The 14,291-nt window shown below is 35.0% G+C and overlaps 1 protein-coding gene across 1 annotated transcript in view; it reads right to left on the bottom strand.

Annotated features, from left to right (window-relative positions):
* LOC115448689 overlaps positions 1-14,291 on the bottom strand; it is a 41,703-nt gene that overhangs the window by 9,642 nt on the left and 17,770 nt on the right. Inside the window, exon 2 of the mRNA XM_030176201.2 lies at positions 4,095-4,131. The gene's annotated coding sequence lies outside the window, so the exon portion shown is untranslated. The remainder of the gene's footprint in view (positions 1-4,094; positions 4,132-14,291) is intronic.

Raw genomic sequence — 14,291 nt, 5'->3', positions numbered from 1 at the left:
CCGTATGCCAGAAAATAGTTTGCATACTCTCCCGAAAGCGACCCTAGAGTGAAACATAAAATGGATGTATATTGCATATATAGGGTGAAAATTATGACTCTTCCTTACTTAACTGTAGTCGGGTATAAAAATAAAAACCTCTCGAAGCGCGCACAACTTATGCTCGTCGCGATAGGCTGATCTAAATATAACAAAAATGATAATGCAGACACAAAAGAACAGACAATGTCGTGTGAGAGGGACGGTGATATATTCCATCTCTTTCCACACACGTCTAACCTAGAAGTTAGTTCAATGACCAGAAAAGTCAAGGTCACGAATAAATTTAACATGTTAATGTCAGAACTGTTTTCATGTTGTTTATTCAGTTAACGTTGATTTTATATTGGGGTATAATATGTATCATTAATCTCTTTGATTGATATAGAAAAAAAAGAGAAAATATTTATTATAAAACGCAAACAGTAGGTGTAAAGTGCACATAGTAACATAACAAAACAAGAATAAAAACATATAATAATAATAATATAAGCCCTGTATTATACTGTCCCACTGTTGGGCATGGGCTTCCTCTACTATTGAGAGGGATTAGGCCTTAGTCCACCACACTGGCCTAATGTGGTTTGGTGGACTTCACATACCCTCGAAATTCCTATAGAGAACTTCTCAGGTATGCAGGTTTTGCTCTTGATGTTTTCCTTCACTGTTAGAGCAAGCGATAATTCACAAAGAATACACACATCATTATTTTTTTAGAAAGGTCGGAGGTGTGTCCCTTTGGTATTCGAACCTGCGGATATTCGTCTCGGCAGTCCGTTCTATACCCAACAAAGGTATATAAAAAAAAACATAAAACTTGAAATATTTAAGTATAAATTATACCTATTATGCCAATAAAATGAATCCTCATTCAGCTTCTTGCTTTAGTACCAACTACGAGTCTGACACCACAGCGTTGATTTTCAATGAGGCATCTCAGGTGACGAAAGGATGTTTACTTATATTCCCCAAGATATCACACAATCACTAAATTATATTCATAATATCTTTCTTATTAATGTTAACAATAAAACATGGGTATGTCCATTAGCCTAGCGATAGACTAAAGCATTCTGAGAAGCCATAATCGCACAGAATTATTGTTTGAAAAGTTACCTTGTTAGAACATGCGCGTTGATATAATTTACCAGTCTTTGGACAGATACTCAAAATTGATTATTGCTATCAATAATTGCGTACAATTACTGTTAGTAATCAGTTCGTATAATTGAAGCTTTTTGGATATATCATTCGCATACATTTTTCTTTTTATGAGCGTTAACAATTGTAGAAAGGCATCTCATCTAAGGCCCTTTTATTCCCTTAACCCCCCTTTTATCAGGATATCGTCTTTTAGAAACACTAACAGTATTTGCCCACCCTGTCAACATAAATTAATCAGTGTGATTCATTTGATATCGGGAAATCCCCCACCAACCGATTTTGATTAAATTAGCTTAATGACTTCGCATTTTGCGTTTACAATCTCAGACCAATCTAATGGTATTTCCAAATTAAGTATATGGCTGTCGAAATATTTAATTTTGGATGAACTTACTGTGGACACGTAATCATAAGTATTTTTTAAAATATTTAATACAAATATTTTTCGGATATACACAAGTTTTCCGCGGAACGCGACACACGTGGGCCACTATGACGGGTTTTAACATCTTGTGTACGGTGGTCGCTATCCGAGCGGATATAAAATATATCCTACCACCAGCATAGATAGTGGATAGATGTTAAAGACCTTGCAAAGTCTGAATACTGGCGAGTTGTACCCAAGTTGATCTTCGTTATTAAGACATAAAGTAACTGCAAATCTAAGACTACCACTGTTTGATACTATTGTCATTGCGATAAGCCCTTGTGGGTCAAGAGCACGAAACGTTCATTAATCAAGTTTTCCTGGTAAATATCAGACGCTTGCAATGTTTATTTCCTCATTAACCTAGTAAAGTCTAGTACCTACAAAGGCTGCTAGGTTCAATTCCGAAGTTAAGCAAACTTAGTGTAATTTTAGTATTACCAAACTAAACACACTGATTGTTTTTTTTTGGTATAGTGCAGTGTAATATAGTGCTGGGTACAGATATGATTGTCCCCTATCAGTTACCTCGGTGACGTACTTGTACTGCATTCCAGGTACGGCAACGCTCTAAGGTCTTGGGTAAGAATCCCATATTGGGATTATTATATCGGGCAAAGTGATATTTGGATTTTTCTGCTCAGTATCAGCCCGTAATATCTCAGTCAGGCAATAGGCACATGGCGAAAAATGGGTGCCTTGGTTGTGCCTCTGCATACCCCTTCGGGGACAAATGCGTGATGTGTGTATAAAGTTGCCGAATAGTGGTTAAATTAGTTGTACCTCTGCCTAACCTTCAAAGGTAAAACCGTGAATGCATGTAATATAAAAGTAAACGTAAATACTTTTTGTTTTAATGCAGATATTTTGTGCATCAAGTACTAATGTACTTGATATATTAATATATAAACATCCATCTGTTTCCACTTATATTTACAAATGTTGGGCGCACTCCACACTAATGCGTTTTAAACTGCGTTTTATCTAGTCTCATAAATACTCTATTGAACGTTCAACTTCTTTCAATGCGTTGCATTAACTATAATTGAATACAGTGGGGTTTATTTTTGCATAAACAAATTTACATTTATCATTATGACTGCCTGTATCCACAAAAGGTGGATTTCCGTCTGTGTTATAATAGATGACAAATTGAACTAATTTTAATCTTAGACTACCAGTCATATTATGGTCGGTTTTGAAAATAACACGGGTAATACGTAATATCCATTCCATGTCTCGAGCCATTCAAAACATTACAAGCTTGACTGACGTGTGTCATATTTCAACGTCATTATTTAAAATTGGAATAAAAACGTTTAAAAATTTGTTACTATTATGACAGCACCTCATTAGCTAGCGTCATAATTTATCACACACGCGATTAATTGTGTATATACATTGTGTGTGTGCGTTTGTGTATGTGTGAGTGTATACGTGTGCAATATATTGCATTTTCCTGCATTACTGAGTCAATTAAAATGCTATATCAAATAAAAGGCAACGTTTATGTCAATATATGTATGTAAATACCGAGAAATATTGTATAAATAGAATAACATGTGATTTCATGATGAATTATTTCCGTGATGAATAAAAAGGATCCAATAAGAATCACACAAACAAAATAATATATTACAACCCATCAATAAATTCACACTCGATAATTAAATTATGAAAGTCTGAACTATACAGGTAAGGTCAGGGGGCCCATTTCCGTCTACGGGGGTATATCCGTCTTTTGGCAATTACCGGCTTTTTATTCGAAGGACCGTTTTGATAGCCGTATAGATAAATAGAGGATTATTTTACGCTCCTACCTGTACGACTATCGAAGTTGTTCTTCGTATAGAATGCGCGAAACTGCATAAAGACGGATATACCCACGTAGACGGAATAGGGACCTGTGATCTTACTTAAATTATTAACTTAAAAAATAGACAAACAAACGGATTAAGAACCTCACCCGTTTTTGGAGTTCAGTTATAATACGCTGGTGATAAGATTAGACAATTAATGAGAATTGAGATAGGAGATCATGGTAATATCTTTAAATCCCAAGTTAGTCTCGCTAGCATTCATAAGGACAGTGACACGAATTATACTAACTAATCCACACCTATTTTCATCATAAAGTATAATTGCCATTATCTATCACTTTCTTCATCATAACATGTAGTTGCCTTTATCCATCACTAGCTTTTGCTCGCGGCTCCATCTGTGTGAAAAAGTTTTCCCAGGATAAAAGTCCCGTTTTATATTTTGTCGGGATAAAAGTAGCCTATAGACTATATATAGCACAGAGGAGTAGTAGCTTCCTATTAGTGAAAAAAAATCAAAATCCTTTTAGTAGTTCCTGATATTAACGCATTGAAACACACAGTCTCGTCTGCGTTATATATTAATATAGATTTATCAAGACATTTTGGGTCTAGAAAAAACTATCGAAATGTTGAATGCATACCAGTGCCACACCACGGCTGGCGTCGCGCGGAAGAGCTCTGTAACAAAAAAACAGGTATTTGTATTAAAAGGTAACTTAAATCATTTTATGTGACCACTTATTGATACCACAGATATAACTGTCTGAAAACAAATACACATTTAGATATATTTTGTACTTCAACTGGATGAAAGTATATCTTTCTTTTTTATACGGACACTGCTCCTGGTGGTAAGTTTTTATCGAGAGATGATTAAAAACACCTCATGAGACCATTTGTTGACACCACAGAAATTACTGTTTAAAAACAGGTACACATTTAGATATATTTAGTACATCAACTGGGTGAAAGTATTCCTTTTTATATGGGGACGAAAAAATTACTTCACTGCACCTGATGGTAAGTCGACTGTGGTAGAATGTCGACTGACGAAAGATGATTACCCCTCGTCAGTCGACACAATTATGCCGGCTTTTGGAACCGAATATATACAGGCTGATGCCGGAATGAGACAGACTTACGTGGGTTAAAATATTACTAAATTCCCAATAATCTACGTTTCATCTCACAATAAATAAATTAAACTTGAAATATGAATTGACGAACAACAAACAGTCTTCAAAATGAAAAAAGACTAGAAAAAATCGTTGGCAAGATAGTCTTTTTTTGACTGGAAATGTAGCCAAGTCCGAAAAACAACGTAAAAAACTGTTAGTAATCCGTTATCTGAAAAACAATACGTAACTAAATTTCATTTTTAATGTATAAATATAATACACCATCTGTCTGTTAAAACATAAAATTAATTACGACTAATTTCAAAATGAAGGTATTTTTCCTACGTTCAGTTTATATGCTATCTACCTGTGTGGTTATCTAGAAGTTTTAGTTAAGGTTATATACACGTCTGACTGTGTAAATACATGTTCTTCCTTAATTTTAGATTGTTTATTTTTTAATGCATAGTAGTCAGGGTTAATCAACGTACTATAACTACTAGGTACAAGTTGCCTTAGATCTGCCAGAAGAGAAAGAAGTAGAGACTACCCGCCGTCGAATTGTGGTCGCATATAAAGAGAAATCCCAAGAAAGCCCAATAACTAGAGGTGACAACCCAGAATATATTAACCTGGCGCCAACTAGTGAGGAGATCCGACAAACAGCTAATCTCCACAACGACTGGAATATGAACTACTTTTGACAAGAATTTCTTTGACAGTGAACTTTTTAACAAGTCCAGATATTTTTGCCCTATTCGAGTAATTTCGTGTCATAAACTTATACACACTCGCACAAGCCACTGTCTGTCTTACAGCTGCAGTGCATGAGGGCGAGACAGTCATATTTCCTAACTTGACAGATCTAAATCGGACTGTACGATTCGTGTTGTCACTTCGCCAAGGTCCTGATGGAGGTTAGCAGTATTACGAAAATTGGAGTCTTCATGTTAACTCAGCATACCAGATCATTGGCCTCAGTCCAGAACATTCTAAATAAACGCTATGATATATGTTTCCTGCATCTCATATTATTTGGTGTTTATTTCGAATGCTATCAGGCATAAGCGAAGGTGGGATGGATATTTTTAAATATTAAGTTACACTTAATACTTTATGCGCTTAATTTTTATTTATAATACAAAAGGTTTACATAAAAAGTGAATTATCATAGTCCTAATTCATTTTGCGGAGTTCTCCTCTGCGTCTTTGAAGTCCTATACCAATGAAATTAAAATGGGACCATTCCGAAGCTATACAAAAGAGAACGTAAACAAATCATTATATCAAACCACGGGGAAAAAAATATACATTAAAATACGACAAATCCTCCTTTGGAGGCACCAAAGGATGATTTGTGGTATTAAAAATGAATTATGTACAGACTTCCTACCAGTTAAACCTCTGCGTTAAGCGTAAATATATGAGTCTGAACCTTCCACGTAGAATAAAAAGCGGAAGATGTCTTGTGATGTCCTGGATTATATGTCCAAATTTCTTTTTATTCATCACAAGAGTAATATATATACCTATACATAATATACTCGTACTTATCATTTTAAGAGAACACCATGACTTAGGGTGGCAAGCGCAGAGCAATCCATTGCAGTACTTTGTGATTTAAAATCTGTGTAATATACCTACTGTTTCTCCTGTAACTTCGAGATAATAACTCGTTTTATCATACATTTGAATAATAATATATGCAAAGATAAAAATAGTCTTGAAGTTCCGTTAAGGGCATGACATCACCTGAATAGAAATCAAGGTATGCATAATAAGGAAACGAAACGTAGGAAATATTGCACTTCCCGCTAGTGTAGGAAACTAAAAGGTCAGGTACCTATAGGAAGATGAATGATGGATGGATGTGTTTAAATTAACTCAGAAAGAAAACTATCAATAACATTTTACTAAGTATTAGTGTATGTTATTAAAATAAAATTATTTTACGGATTTTACCGCGATTTATTATAGTATAATTTTCTCCCGACGATTCGAAGACATTGCAGCCTTCATGGTCACGAGGGGGGCTGAGATGATGGTCTTCCGAAAAGTAAATTACAATATCTACCTACATTTAAGAATTATACAACACTTTTAATTGTTTTAGCTATTGACGATCCGTTCTACGCAGAATGAGCTCACAGTGTCTTCAAATATGGCAGCCGGTCTTTTGGGTACCGATTTAATTAAATATACCTACAGTGTATTTTATTTTTAGATGCACGAGTTAAGACTTCTGAGAAGGAATCGTATATATATTTCCTAGTGTTAATGGGTGCCATTTAAATATAAATAATGTATGTATTTTTTATAACAATTATATTTAAAAATGATTTTGCATACAGTTGTTCCACAAAAAACCTATTTAAAAAAAACGTGGTAATTTAAACTTGGCATTACCATAAAAACCTGTCTAATCTTTGCTTATTTTAAAGTCAGGATTCAAAACAACTAAGCTAAGGTCATCTAATTGTCATTCGACGATGTAACCAACACCAACAAACAATTAATCCCAATAAAACAGAACACAATCCGATTGGCAGCTGAGTCCAGCGAATTATTCACAGAACAAACTATGTTAACAATACTGTCGCGTCATTCTGGCGCTGTATTGAATATATGCATATAAATATTGTAATCGCTGCATTTCTTAGAAAAAGCCAAGAGCATTAAATGTAAAATTGCTCACTCATTGGTACTATCAAAGAAGTAGGGACTATTTTTTTTAACATAGTTCTGTAAACAATGTGGGCCATGATATTGTCGTGTGAAAGCCACTGATGCAATATTGTTGTTTAAAAGGCAAAGAACAGGGATGGGATAGGGAGTATAACTGTCTTAATAACATAGTTCTGTAAACAATATGGGCCTTGATATTGTCATGTGAGAGCTACTGATGCAATACCGTTTTAAAGGCAAGGGACAGGGACGGAATAGGGGGTATTACTGTCTCTGGAAATCCCTCATAATACGAAATACTGTAGCTGTTACTTCACAGTAGTTTCTACAGCGATTCTACCGCAAGCGAGCAAACTCAATTAATAAAGTATCCTATAAAGGAAATTATTCCATAATCATTGACGTATATTCTATAGATACGGACGTATATTCTATTTGTTCAAAATCTGAACTAAAATCGCAACTACAACGTCACTGTTATAACCTAGTTATTCACTTGAATAACAAATAATTTTACTTATTTGACTAATATTTTTTATTCACATCCAGGTTTACACTTAGACACGAATTCTTATTTTATGAGCGTCACTGTACATAACCACACGCTGTCAATGTTGAAATCATACTAAAGTCAGGTGTACGGATTGCAGTACAGTTGTGTCGAATACAATGAGTATACGGAACGCCAGATCTAGTACGTAGTACATTATATACCGATGACCATAATACAGTTCACTGAATAATCAAAATAATAGGGGACCGGCCTATGCTTGATTTTGTACATTATTCTATATGTAATGTTTAATAATACGAAAAAGAAGCACTGCTGCGAAAACTGCATAAAAATTGGTTAAAAAATGAGCGAGCAGTTCATGTTTAAATATTGTAATGTACAGAAGTGGGCGCGATGTAGGGATATCGCTTCACCTCTTTCTTTAGCACGCGTCGTAATTCCCAATGACGTCACATGTGGGTATTTCGTGTCTTTTCTGTTTCTTGTAAATTACCCTTTCCACCGAAATTCAAAGACTTATAACTTGTTGATTTTTTACCGGATTTTAATAATTCTTTCTGTGTTATAATTTATATTATGTAAATATTTGTTAATAGTAAAGAACAAAAATGAGTCCGGTACCCTAATTCCAATTAGCAACAGGCAGAGATGTCAATGTACTGAAAATGCAATTGTCGCAAGCCTCAGCGGCACTACACTGTGTCAGGTTTTTATTGTTACCACACGACATTAGGAAGGACATTTGGAATTTCGAAGGTGTGTGAAGTCTACCAACCCGCACTAGGCCAGCGTGGTGGACTAAGGCCTAATCCCTCTCAGTAGTAGAGGAGGCCCGTGCTCAGCAGTGGGTAAGTATATAATACAGGGCTGATATTATTTACACGACATTACGTCGGCATTGTGCATGAAATTGTTTGCATACAAAAGCCTTGTGATCCTCTCGAATCGCTTCACTGAATGCAATTGCAGTGGATGACTCGCTCAGTTAATATTGTTGATTACTTCAGAATAAAATGAATAATGGTATTATTAAATCAATGACTTATTTGTTTGACTCGAGATTGTTGGCTCAATGTCTGCTTTATTATAATAAGATTGATGTCGGTTTTAATACAATTTTCATTATCAAAGGTGAAGTCAAGTGTGTTAAAATCCAAAATACGACCATTTTGCCAACCTTGGAATGGAATCCGGAAACTTTCAGTTCAAAGCCTACCATACCAGTTTCAATATCAGCCAATGAGGCATGCTCAATTCTAGAATTAAGAAAGTAGTCATCGCCAATATACATCATTACATCTCAACGAGGCGTTTATGGTACCAGGATAGCAGTAAACCAAAGGAAGTGCTTGATAAACACGTAGAAACCCAGATCGTGTGGTACTAATCCAATTTCCACTGAAACGGGCCGGCTTTATACACGCGATTTACAATGAGCTATTGTTATTATTAGTGATGTACCTGTCCACTTATCGAATCTGCCTTTTCAATATAGTCGATATTACGTAGTAAAATAATGGATCCCTTCTAGTTGTATTTCGGCGACGGTGGCCAATCTCAAACGGAGATCAGCCAGGTAAGCAGGACATTGTGTGCACAATTGTGTGCGAAATACTCAGATGCACTCTCTGTTCCTTCACTCTCATAATCCGGGGAGACGGCAATCTGACATGACTCATAATAATAAATTATAGAGAAGCTTACATGATTTGTTTTTTATATGGTAACAGCGCCCCGGAGAGCGTATTTGCAACTAAAATACAATAGCATAAACATTGGGAGTGTGTTAACTTTGAATAATAAATCGTGAAACTATAAAATAATACTAAAATACTTAGGAATCAACAGTACTAACCTCTTTTTGGACTACAAAGAAATACATGTTAATTTGGCGAAATTATTTATTATCCGCATAATTATTCAGTATTCAACAGTCTTAGTTTCAAATTTGCCTGTCAGCAACAAATAAGTTTAGATAGATTAAGAATTTATTTACTGATTCACTTCAAACCAGCGCAAACATACCAAGTGACATTAACTCCCCTTACTTACCATCAGAGAACCAACATAATACGTATTTTGGGGTAGTTATTCCCACTTATCCTTCCAAACGTAACTAAAATTAATTTCAAGCAAAATATGTCATAGAAAGTTACCACAAATTATACGAATAGCCCTCAATAATGTTTACATCACTAGTAAACGTTCCCCGTAGCCGAGTTTAGCAACGTTTATTGTTATCGTTCTTACTTTACGCACGTCACTGACTCGCCCTCCACAATGGAATCTTCCATTCTTCCTACATTATACCAGGAAGGCAGAGAAAGGGAACGGAACAATTGACGTCTATTGTCAACATTAATACTAAAATCTCTTTACAAATGTTTTATGTACCAGGAAAGTAGGAAACAGTAGGAGTTATATTCTTGATTAAAGCATCTGTTTTAACGTTTTATGTACCAGGAAAGTAGAAAACAGTAGAAGTAACATTCTCTAAAGTATGATTTGGGAATTACGGGGTTTATTCTCTGACGTCATAGGTAAATTAAATTACTTAATAGACAATGTTTCTAGAATACAGAATAGAAATTTTAGCACTACTCTTTATTCGGTTGTACCATAGTAATTTGTACTCAAATTTAAAAAAACAAACCTGTCATACAAAATCTGTCAGGATTCGGAATTAAACACAATTTTGACACAAACAATTATCAACCACCCACATCTATAGATTTAAAGCTAAACACAGATTCTAAAGTGGATATATTTGATTGAACAATTATGACTCTACCGAGAAACACTTGCTAACTAGTGACTATTAGAGGTAATGAACACAAAGATTACTTGAATATTTTCATATCTACTAAATTAACCAAATCAATCATGTAAATAACTTTTTTTATGGTGACAAAAGAAACAAGTTGTTCACCTCCTGGAACCGCCTATGCGTGTCGCGCTCCAGGATCAGCTTGTGTACATCCATGTTTTATCAGGCCGGCATAATTGTATCAACTGGAGATGGGTATTCATATCTCTTCAGCGAACAGTCGACACAATCTATATCCCACTTTACTTTCAGTGGCAGTTGGGTCATTTTTCCGTGGCCTTATAAAAAAAAATTATATCTCGTTTCGCAGTTTCCGCAAATAGCCACGCCATAATATCCCAGCCAGGACATTGTAATATATTTAGAAAGACCTCCAAGACTAAACTAATATAAACAAAGAAATCATTAAACATTATTGCACGCTGCGTCAAACGGAACGCATTACAATGGACGTGCATATTATGCATTCGAACATTGGTGAGGAGCGGCCATGTTTGAAAACAACATGTTATCTTTAAGAGCCATTAAAAACATTTAGTTTATACCTACTTAGCCCTTCAGAAAATCACAAAGGCTTTACTGGTCTGACCAAGTCAAGTCTTCGTTCAATACTAAATTTAATACCTTTTATTATGAAGAATAAGTTTGAAATCTTGCTATATTCTTCAAATTAAATCATTATGTCCAACTTAAGTTATTCGTTTAAGCGGCGATAGCCTAGTTAGTTGTGGAACGGACTGTCGAGACGAATGTCCGCAGGTTCAAAACCCAAGTGCACACACCTCTGATTTTCTTAAAAAATTATGTGTGTATTCTTTGTGAATTATCGCTTGCTTTAACGGTGAAGGAAAACATCGTGAGGAAACCTGCATACCTGAAAAGTTCTCGATAGGAATTTCGAGGGTTTGTGAAGTCTAACAATCCGCACTAGGCCAGCGTGGCCTAATCCCTGTCAGTAGTAGAGGAGGCCCGTGCCCAACAGTGGGACAGTATATAATACAGGGCTGATATTAATATTATTATATTATAAGTTATTCGAAATAAAATCATTCTGGGATCACTAAAAATTCAGCTCAGACGTATTGGCATTCAAATTAAAAAAAAATTGTCCTAAAGGTCAAATTTTCAACTGTCTTTTTAGATTATATTTTTTTAAACAGTAATATAGTCGATTTGTTTCAATAATATAAACATCTCAAGCTATTTCAGATATCATTGACAATCGCGGTCAGACACACATCACGCATTTATCCCCGAAGGGGTATGCAGAGGCGCAACCAGAGCCATAACATTTCGCCAAGTGTGTTCCGTCCCATGATAGGGGGCGAGCCTATCGCCATATCGGGCACAAATTCCTGACTCCGGCCTGATACTTAGCAGAAAAACCCAAATATCACTTTGCCCGACCCGGGATTCGAATCCAGGATCTTAGAGTGCTGCCGTACCGCGGATACAGTATCAACTATAAACACGCCACCGAGGCAATCTCGCTCACTTTAATGGAAAATCACTGAGCGAAATAAAATTAGAACGCTTGCATTCCTCCGAATACTGAGTGCATTTTATTTATAATAAGGGAATAAATATTGGACATTATGTCTGTCTCAAGATCACGAACCCAGTACAATACCAAACAGTACTTCAAGTTCTAGATATCGCCTTATAAGTAATATACCTTTATTATGGATGGAACGATTTACCATCAGATGACTTATTGGCATACTGGCCGTCTAGAAAAACCCAATATCACTTTGCCTGGCTCGGAGTTCGAACCCGAAACCTTAGCACTGCAGGCATATTTTATACAATAACGCCACCGAAACAGTCTAATAAACAAACTTGACAAATAATTCAGCACGCTTGTTCCAAAATAGACTACTAACAAACTTCTTCAAAATCAATAAATATTTAAAAAAAAAACCTTAGCGTTTAGCCAAAATAACTAAACACCCGCAAAATTTCAATGCCAACGTTCGCACTATTCGCATTGTACAAAAATAAACTACATAATACAATATAACTTTTCGCATTTTACGCAAAACAACTATTCGAACGCAATAACTGTCATGCACGTGACGTCATAAGTATTTTTTTATCCATCACAGACTAGTACTCCTGGCATGAAGCCATGACACAGTTCATGATTGACAGCAACTCAAATCCAATTATATTTATTCGAGTAGTATAAAATAATTTGCAGTTATTTTATTTTGCTTGCATGGAAAATTGCGGTTTGGTTTGTTTGTAAATAATTATTGTTATTTTCCTTTATTAATAGGTTCGTATATTCTGATGCAGTTTATAAAAGGTACTTATGTAGTACATACAATGTTATTTACCTAAATATTAATAAAAACCAATAATTGCGGATATCATAGCTTCCGCGTTACGTTGACATATTTATGGGTAAATATTATTACTACTAGTTATTAATTCTATTCAATCCAATAACAATAAATGACTCGATCGAACGATGATTTAATACATCAAAAATAATTCTTCTAATAAAATGATTGTATTATTATAAATAAGCAACCAGATGTCTTAATTTGCGACTATCCTTTTGACAAATTTAAATCAAATCTACATGTGTGGGAACTCAATGTTTTTCATACCCCCAAAGGTCCTCCACCTTAATATAGTTTTAAAACTACGCGTGTAACCAGTACCTATTGGTACCAAGTGGTAGGTAGTAGGTAATATAACTACTTCAAGTGTAAGTAATATTTATCACAAACCTGTTAAATATTATTTTGGAATTTTTATTACATCGTAATTTATTTAAAAGTCAACCATAGATCTTTGCATAAGTTTAATGATTCTACAGATTCATCTACAACGGTCATGGAAACGTAATTACACATAACTGTTCGTAGTCTTTCAAATAGTCTTGTAAAAACAAAACTGGATGATAGGCTTCACTTTCCACTGACTTCTCACGTGCTATTTAAATGTAAATCACGAGACAAAAATTGGCAGCCAGCAAAAATTCAACTCGAAATATATATTAGTGTTGTCAAGAGCAAATATATACAACCACGGTGTAGCCAGTTTTTGTATGCATAACCTATTACCTACTCATAGTGTTTTAGTCCAATCCCAAATCAGAACGTATATTAATGTGAAAATATACCAAAAGATGGCGCTGTAATTATTATGACTGCCTAAAAATATCTCTAAGCTGAAAAGCCTAAGCTCTAAAATCGCATAAACTCGGTACAGCAAATGATCAATCAAATAAAATATCAAGATAATCGTTGCAACATAATACGTTTTAATTATATCATAAACTCGCTAAATAAACACACTATACACACAAGTGATCACGATTACCGACTTTGTGCTACAATGCTAAAGAACCATATTTCAATGCCGACCTTTCAGAAGAAGAATGGCAAGTTACAATTTCACCTTTCAGTAAAATGTATGCCCGAACTAAAGATAGCTAACATAGCATTATAGTAAGAATTAGAATTATGATCGTCACAGTAAAAAACGTGCAAAATTAATCCGAACATCTTGCCTTACTACTCGGAATCAACTGTTACCTCACAGACGCGCTACTGACAAAAAATAACTTTTTATGTGTTTTGTTTTGAATGCGAATACTTTTGATCCATTATAGTTTAACTGGCTGTTTAAATAAAAAATAGAATAAAGAATCCTAATGCACCTCTGAAGGACGTCTGCGATT

This window comes from Manduca sexta, chromosome 12, assembly GCF_014839805.1.
Source record: "Manduca sexta isolate Smith_Timp_Sample1 chromosome 12, JHU_Msex_v1.0, whole genome shotgun sequence".
NCBI classification, from domain to species: Eukaryota; Metazoa; Arthropoda; class Insecta; order Lepidoptera; family Sphingidae; genus Manduca; species Manduca sexta.
The sequence above is the reverse complement of the archived record's forward strand: the minus strand, read 5'-3'. Positions and strand labels throughout refer to the sequence as shown.